Raw genomic sequence first — 9,024 nt, 5'->3', positions numbered from 1 at the left:
TATTGTATTGTATTGTATTGTGTTGTGTTGTGTTGTGTTGTGTTCTATGTATTGTATTGTTTCGCATTGTATTGTATTGTATTGTGTTGTGTTCTATTGTAATGTATTGTGTTGCATTGTATTGTATTGTATTGTATTGTATTGTATTGTATTGTGTTGTGTTCTATTGTAATGTATTGTGTTGCATTGTATTGTATTGTATTGTATTGTATTGTATTGTGTTGTGTTCTATTGTATTGTATTGTGTTGCATTGTATTGTATTGTATTGTGTTGTGTTCTATTGTATTGTATTCTGTTGCATTGTATTGTATTGTATTGTGTTGCATTGTATTGTATTGTATTGTTTTATATTGTATTGTATTGTGTTGCATTGTTTTCTATTGTGTTGCATTGCAATGTATTGTGTTTCATTGTACTATATTGTGGTGCATTGTATTGTATTGTATTGTGTTGCATTGTATTGTATTGTGTTGCATTGTATTGTATTGTGTTGCATTGTATTGTATTGTGTTGTATTGTATTGTGTTGTATTGTCTAATAAGCCTGCAATTAGTAGGGATTAGATTGATCTGAATAATGTGGGATCATTACATTTCCATAATGCTGCATATGGGAGTTTGGACCCACAGCAGAGCGCAGCACATTAACACTCATTAAGTACACAGTGAGGCTCGTGGCCTTAGGCAAGGTCTGGTGCTATCATTGTAGATGTAGGTCTTCAATTGATCACTCTTTTGTTACTGAGAATGCAAACCTGTAGTATATTTAAGGTTTAAAAAGGCTTCTAAAGTTTGTAATATCCACATCAAAATGTATCAACCCCTACAAAAAACAATCCATTCATAATAATCACATAATAATTCACATTTCCTGTTGCTGCAGGGTTCTTTTCCTACTGTAACAAACTGGCTCAAATGAAGATCCTACTGTACATCTGTAAGTGAATGTAAAATCAACCTATAAAGACCAAATGTGTAAAGCACTTGTGTTGTGTTTATGACCAGGACAAGCAGAGGGAATAACCACCACGCTAATGTGTGATTTGAATATATTTATCATGCTAATCCAATGATGACGAGAATGTTGGTGTGTGTGTGTGTGTGTGTGTGTGTGTGTGTGTGTGTGTGTGTGTGTGTGTGTGTGTGTGTGTGTGTGTGTGTGTGTGTGTGTGTGTGTGTGTGTGTGTGTGTGTGTGTGTGTGTGTGTGTGTGTGTGTGTGTGAGTGAGAGAAATGAAAGTCCTCACACACCAGGACTACAAAGCCGGGAATCCCTGGGTAAAACCATAGTCTCATCCTGCCAAGGCGCCTCTCTGACATCCTGCCACAGAGGAAAATTACTCTCTGAATTCACATTGTTCTCGTTTGCATTTCATCAATGATGATTAGTGGTTGGCTTTTGTGCAACTCTGGATAGCAAAACCTGAGAGCCAGCAGAGGCAAACTGATTCAAATATTATCTCACTGATAAAGAGGCAAACAATAAAGTGTGCCAGTGAACAATGCTCCAAAATGCCCCGAGCCCCCTGAGCCAGTCCTCACAACAGACACATGTATCCCCCGCAGCCAGCCCTCACAACAGACACATTTATCCCCCTCAGCCAGCCCTCACAACAGACACATTTATCCTCCTGAGACAGCCCTCACAACAGACACATGTATCCCCCTGAGCCAGCCCTCACAACAGACACATGTATCCCCCTGAGCCAGCCCTCACAACAGACACATTTATCCCCCTCAGCCAGCCCTCACAACAGACACATTTATCCCCCTCAGCCAGCCCTCACAACAGACACATTTATCCCCCTCAGCCAGCCCTCACAACAGACACATTTATCCCCCTCAGCCAGCCCTCACAACAGACACATTTATCCCCCTCAGCCAGCCCTCACAACAGACACATTTATCCCCCTGAGCCAGCCCTCACAACAGACACATTTATCCCCCTCAGCCAGCCCTCACAACAGACACATTTATCCCCCTCAGCCAGCCCTCACAACAGACACATTTATCCCCCTGAGCCAGCCCTCACAACAGACACATTTATCCCCCTCAGCCAGCCCTCACAACAGACACATTTATCCCCCTGAGCCAGCCCTCACAACAGACACATGTATCCCCCTGAGACAGCCCTCACAACAGACACATGTATCCCCCTGAGACAGCCCTCACAACATACACATTTATCCCCCTCAGCCAGCCCTCACAACAGACACATTTATCACCCTGAGCCAGCCCTCACAACAGACACATTTATCCCCCTGAGCCAGCCCTCACAACAGACACATGTATCCTCCTGAGCCAGCCCTCACAACAGACACATTTATCCCCCTCAGCCAGCCCTCACAACAGACACATGTATCCCCCTGAGCCAGCCCTCACAACAGACACATGTATCCCCCTGAGCCAGCCCTCACAACAGACACATTTATCCCCCTGAGCCAGCCCTCACAACAGACACATGTATCCCCCTGAGCCAGCCCTCACAACAGACACATTTATCCCCCTGAGCCAGCCCTCACAAGACACATTTATCCCCCTGAGCCAGCCCTCACAACAGACACATGTATCCCCCTGAGCCAGCCCTCACAACAGACACATTTATCCCCCTGAGCCAGCCCTCACAACAGACACATTTATACCCTGAGCCAGCCCTCACAACAGACACATGTATCCCCCTGAGCCATTCCTCACAACAGACACATGTATCCCCCTGAGCCAGCCCTCACAACAGACACATTTATCCCCCTGAGCCAGCCCTCACAACAGACACATTTATCCCCCTCAGCCAGCCCTCACAACAGACACATTTATCCCCCTGAGACAGCCCTCACAACAGACACATTTATCCCCCTGAGCCAGCCCTCACAACAGACACATTTATCCCCCTGAGCCAGCCCTCACAACAGACACATTTATCCCCCTGAGCCAGCCCTCACAACAGACACATTTATCCCCCTGAGCCAGCCCTCACAACAGACACATGTATCCCCCTGAGCCAGCCCTCACAACAGACACATGTATCCCCCTGAGCCAGCCCTCACAACAGACACATTTATCCCCCTGAGCCAGCCCTCACAACAGACACATTTATACCTTTGAACCAGCCCTCACAACAGACACGTGTATCCCCCTGAGTCAGCCCTCATAACAGACACATTTATCCCCCTCAGCCAGCCCTCACAACAGACACATTTATCCCCCTCAGCCAGTCCTCACAACAGACACATTTATCCCCCTGAGCCAGCCCTCACAACAGACACATTTATCCCCCTGAGCCTGCCCTCACAACAGACACATTTATCCCCTTGAGCCAGCCCTCACAACAGACACATGTATCCCCCTGAGCCAGCCCTCACAACAGACACATTTATCCCCCTGAGCCAGCCCTCACAACAGACACATTTATCCCCCTGAGCCAGCCCTCACAACAGACACATTTATCCCCCTGAGCCAGCCCTCACAACAGACACATTTATCCCCCTGAGCCAGCCCTCACAACAGACACATTTATCCCCCTCAGCCAGCCCTCACAACAGACACATTTATCCCCCTGAGCCAGCCCTCACAACAGACACATTTATCCCCCTGAGCCAGCCCTCACAACAGACACATGTATCCCCCTGAGCCAGCCCTCACAACAGACACATTTATCCCCCTGAGCCAGCCCTCACAACAGACACATTTATCCCCCTCAGCCGGCCCTCACAACAGACACATTTATCCCCCTCAGCCAGCCCTCACAACAGACACATTTATCCCCCTGAGCCAGCCCTCACAACAGACACATTTATCCCCCTGAGCCAGCCCTCACAACAGACACATGTATCCCCCTGAGCCATTCCTCACAACAGACACATTTATCCCCCTGAGCCAGCCCTCACAACAGACACATTTATCCCCCTCAGCCACCCCTTACAACAGACACATTTATCCCCCTCAGCCAGCCCTCACAACAGACACATTTATCCCCCTGAGCCAGCCCTCACAACAGACACATTTATCCCCCTCAGCCAGCCCTCACAACAGACACATTTATCCCCCTGAGCCAGCCCTCACAACAGACACATGTATCCCCCTGAGCCATTCCTCACAACAGACACATTTATCCCCCTGAGCCAGCCCTCACAACAGACACATTTATCCCCCTCAGCCAGCCCTCATAACAGACACATTTATCCCCCTCAGCCAGCACACACAACAGACACATTTATCCCCCTGAGCCAGCCCTCACAACAGACACATTTATCCCCCTGAGCCAGCCCTCACAACAGACACATTTATCCCCCTGAGCCAGCCCTCACAACAGACACATTTATCCCCCTCAGCCAGCCCTCACAACAGACACATTTATCCCCCTGAGCCAGCCCTCACAACAGACACATTTATCCCCCTCAGCCAGCCCTCACAACAGACACATTTATCCACAGGATTATTCAACAGTAATCCCACCTGAATCCCCACCCAGATGCACCACCACTACAGAATACAAACCAGAGCATTAGAACAGGCAGAAGTAAAGAATAGAACAGTTCAAAGCTGTGTTCCATGCTGTGTGGTCCGCCCCTCATAGTCTGTCAATCATTTTGAATGTATTCAATTAATTGGTGCAGACAGTCAATCAAGCCTTCTCTCCTGTGTCAAGACAGACACAGAGTCAATCAAGTCTTCTCTCCTGTGTCAAGACAGACAGACTGTAACGGCAGTCCTCCTCCTCTTCATCTGAAGAGGAGGAGTATTGAGGGAACCAAGGCGCAGCGTAGTGAAATGACATATTTTATTAACGAAAACACGAACTTGACTAAACTAACAAAAACAACAAACGGTGTAGACAGACCTAGACGACGTACTTACATAAAACAAGAAAAACGCACAAATAGGAAACATAGGCTACACAAACCGAACAAACCGTAAACAGTCCCGCGTGGTGTACAGACACAGACACGGAAGACAATCACCCACAACGAACACTGTGAAAACGCCTACCTAAATATGACTCTTAATTAGAGGAACGCCAAACACCTGCCTCTAATTAAGAGCCATACCAGGCAACCCATAAACCAACATAGAAACAGAAAACATAGAATGCCCACCCAACCTCACGTCCTGACCAACTAACACACATAACAAACTAACAGAAATAGGTCAGGAACGTGACATAACCCCCCCCATAAGGTGCGAACTCCGGGCGCACCAGCACAAAGTCTAGGGGAGGGTCTGGGTGGGCATCTGACCACGGTGGTGGCTCAGGCTCCGGGCGAGGTCCCCACCCCACCATAGTCAATCCCAGCCTCCATCTCCCCCTAAGAATGTCCACCCTCATTTTACCCCCACAAAATCCTCTTGGTAACATCAATGACAGGGACAGCACCGGGACAGAGGGATAGATCAAGACAGAGGGATAGCACAAGACAGAGGGATAGATCAGAATATAGAGGTAGCTCAGGATAGAGAGGGAGATCAGGATAGAGGGGCAACTCCGGACTGAAAGGCAGCTCCGGACAGAGAGACAGCTCTGGACTGAGGGGCAGTTCTGGGTATATAGCCGTTTCTGGCTGAGGGGCAGCTCATGGCTGACTGACGGATCTGGACGCTCATGGCAGGCTGACGGCTCTGGACGCTCATGGCAGGCTGACGGCTCTGGACGCTCATGGCAGGCTGACGGCTCTGGACGCTCATGGCAGGCTGACGGCTCTGGACGCTCATGGCAGGCTGACGGCTCTAGACGCTCATGGCTCTCTGACGGCTCTGGACGCTCATGGCTCTCTGACGGCTCTGGACGCTCATGGCTCTCTGACGGCTCTGGACGCTCATGGCTCTCTGACGGCTCTGGCTGCTCATGGCTCGCTGACGGCTCTGGCTGCCCATGGCTCGCTGGCGGCTCTGGCAGATCCTGTCTGGCTGGCGGCTCTGGCAGATCCTGTCTGGTTGGCGGCTCTGGCAGATCCTGTCTGGTTGGCGGCTCTGGCAGATCCTGTCTGACGGGCGGCTCTGGCAGATCCTGTCTGGTTGGCGGCTCTGGCAGATCCTGTCTGACGGGCGGCTCTAGCGGCTCCTGTCTGGCGGGCGGCTCTAGCGGCTCCTGTCTGGCGGACGGCTCTGTAGGCTCATGTCTGACGGGCGGCTTTGCAGGCTCATGGCAGACGGGCGGCTTTGCAGGCTCATGGCAGACGGGCGGCTTTGCAGGCTCATGGCAGACGGATGGCTCAGACGGCGCTGGGGAGACGGATGGCTCAGATGGCGCTGGGGAGACGGATGGCTCAGATGGCGCTGGGGAGACGGATGGCTCAGATGGCGCTGGGGAGACGGATGGCTCAGATGGCGCTGGGGAGACGGATGGCTCTGGCCGGATAAGGCGCACTGTAGACCTGGTGCGTGGTGCCGGAACTGGAGGCACCGGGCTAAGGACACGCACCTTCATACTAGTGCGGGGAGCAGGGACAGGGCACACTGGACTCTCAAAGCCCACTCTATACCTGGTGCGTGGTACCGGCACTGGTGGCACCGGGCTGAGGGCAAGCACATCAGGATTAGTAGGAGGAGAAGAAACAGTGTGTACAGGGCTCTGGAGAGGCACAGGTGACTTAGTGCGTGGTGCCGGAACTGGAGGCACCGAACTAAATACACGCACTACAGGGAGAGTGCGTGGAGGAAGAACAGGGCTCAGGAGACGCACTGGTAGCCTAGTGCGTAGTGTAGGCACCGTAGGTACTAGGCTGGGGCGGGGAGGTGGCGCCGGAAATACCTGACCGTGGAGGCATACTGGCTCTCTTGAGCATTGAGCCTGCCCAACCTTACCTGGTTGAATGCTCCCGGTCACCCGACCAGTGCGGGGAGGTGGAATAACCCGCACCGGCCTATGTAGGCGAACCGGGGAAACCATGCGTAAGGCAGGTGCCATGTATGCCGGCCCGAGGAGACGCACTGGAGACCAGACGCGTTGAGCCGGCCTCATGACACCTGGCTCAATGCCCAATCTAGCCCTACCAGTGCGGGGAGGTGGAATAACCCGCACTGGGCTATGCACTCGTACAGGAGACACCGTGCGCTCTACTGCGTAACACGGCGCCTGCCCGTACTCCCGCTCTCCACGGTAAGCCTGGGAAGTGGGCGCAGGTCTCCTACCTGCCCTTGGCCCACTACCTCTTAGCCCCGCCCCCCCCCCAAGACATTTTTGGGTGTTACTCACGGGCTTTTTGGGCTTCCGTGCAAGACGAGTCCCCTCATAACTCCGGTTCCTCTCTCTCTTTTCCTCTGCTCTCCGAACTGCCTCCAGCTGTTCCCATGGACGGTGATTCACTTTAGCCCATGGTCCTTCTCCGTTAAATATTTGCTCCCAACTCCACAAGTCCTGTATACTCTCCCGTTGCTCGAAATTCCGCTGCTTGGTTCTGGATTGGTGGGTGATTCTGTAACGGCAGTCCTCCTCCTCTTCATCTGAAGAGGAGGAGTATTGAGGGAACCAAGGCGCAGCGTAGTGAAATGACATATTTTATTAACGAAAACACGAACTTGACTAAACTAACAAAAACAACAAACGGTGTAGACAGACCTAGACGACGTACTTACATAAAACAAGAAAAACGCACAAATAGGAAACATAGGCTACACAAACCGAACAAACCGTAAACAGTCCCGCGTGGTGTACAGACACAGACACGGAAGACAATCACCCACAACGAACACTGTGAAAACGCCTACCTAAATATGACTCTTAATTAGAGGAACGCCAAACACCTGCCTCTAATTAAGAGCCATACCAGGCAACCCATAAACCAACATAGAAACAGAAAACATAGAATGCCCACCCAACCTCACGTCCTGACCAACTAACACACATAACAAACTAACAGAAATAGGTCAGGAACGTGACACAGACAGTCAGTCAAGCCTTCTCTCCTGTGTCAAGACAGACAGAGAGTCATTCAAGTCTTCTCTCCTGTGTCAAGACAAACACATAGTCAATCAAGTCTTCTCTCCTGTGTCAAGACAGACAGACAGTCAGTCAAGCCTTCTCTCCTGTGTCAAGACAGACAGAGAGTCATTCAAGTCTTCTCTCCTGTGTCAAGACAGACACATAGTCAATCAAGTCTTCTCTCCTGTGTCAAGACAGACAGACAGTCAGTCAAGTCTTCTCTCCTGTGTCAAGACAGACAGACAGTCAGTCAAGTCTTCTCTCCTGTGTCAAGACAGACAGACAGTCAGTCAAGTCTTCTCTCCTGTGTGAAGATAGACAGTCAATGGAGGCTAGCTAGCTGCATCAGGACTAAGGGGAGAGGGTGTTAGCCACATCGGGGATGTTAAAAATGAGATCTATGCACCATCACATGTTTTTCATTCTCTTTCCACAAACACAAGGCTCATAATAGTTCATGAAAGTCAAGCTTCCCAGATGTGGCAATGAATGTTCCCATTCATAGTAATGGAATGACACCATACAGTAGCATGGAGGCTAGCTAGCCACATCAGGACTAAGTTATGGGGAGAGGGTGATAGCCACATCAGGACTAAGTTATGGGGAGAGGGTGATAGCCACATCAGGACTAAGTTATGGGGAGAGGGTGATAGCCACATCAGGACTAAGTTATGGGGAGAGGGTGATAGCCAGATCAAGACTAAGTTATGGGGAGAGGGTACTAGCCACATCAGGACTAAGTTATGGGGAGAGGGTACTAGCCACATCAGGACTAAGTTATGGAGAGAGGGTGATAGCCACATCAGGACTAAGTTATGGGGAGAGGGTGATAGCCACATCAGGACTAAGTTATGGGGAGAGGGTGATAGCCACATCAGGACTAAGTTATGGGGAGAGGGTGATAGCCACATCAGGACTAAGTTATGGAGAGAGGGTGCTAGCCACATCAGGACTAAGTTATGGGGAGAGGGTACTAGCCACATCAGGACTAAGTTATGGGGAGAGGGTGATAGCCACATCAGGACTAAGTTATGGGGAGAGGGTGATAGCCACATCAGGACTAAGTTATGGGGAGAGGGTGATAGCCACATCAGGACTAAGTTATGGGGA

The 9,024-nt window shown here is 50.5% G+C and overlaps 1 protein-coding gene across 1 annotated transcript in view; it reads right to left on the bottom strand.

Moving 5' to 3' along the window:
- Positions 1-9,024, bottom strand: part of nek11 (NIMA-related kinase 11) — a gene marked incomplete at its 5' end in the record, with an annotated part of 61,553 nt that overhangs the window by 27,299 nt on the left and 25,230 nt on the right. The window lies entirely within an intron of this gene.

The sequence above is a fragment of the Salvelinus fontinalis genome, chromosome 6, assembly GCF_029448725.1.
Source record: "Salvelinus fontinalis isolate EN_2023a chromosome 6, ASM2944872v1, whole genome shotgun sequence".
In the NCBI taxonomy this organism is placed as follows: Eukaryota; Metazoa; Chordata; class Actinopteri; order Salmoniformes; family Salmonidae; genus Salvelinus; species Salvelinus fontinalis.
This window is presented reverse-complemented; position numbering and strand designations above follow the sequence as displayed.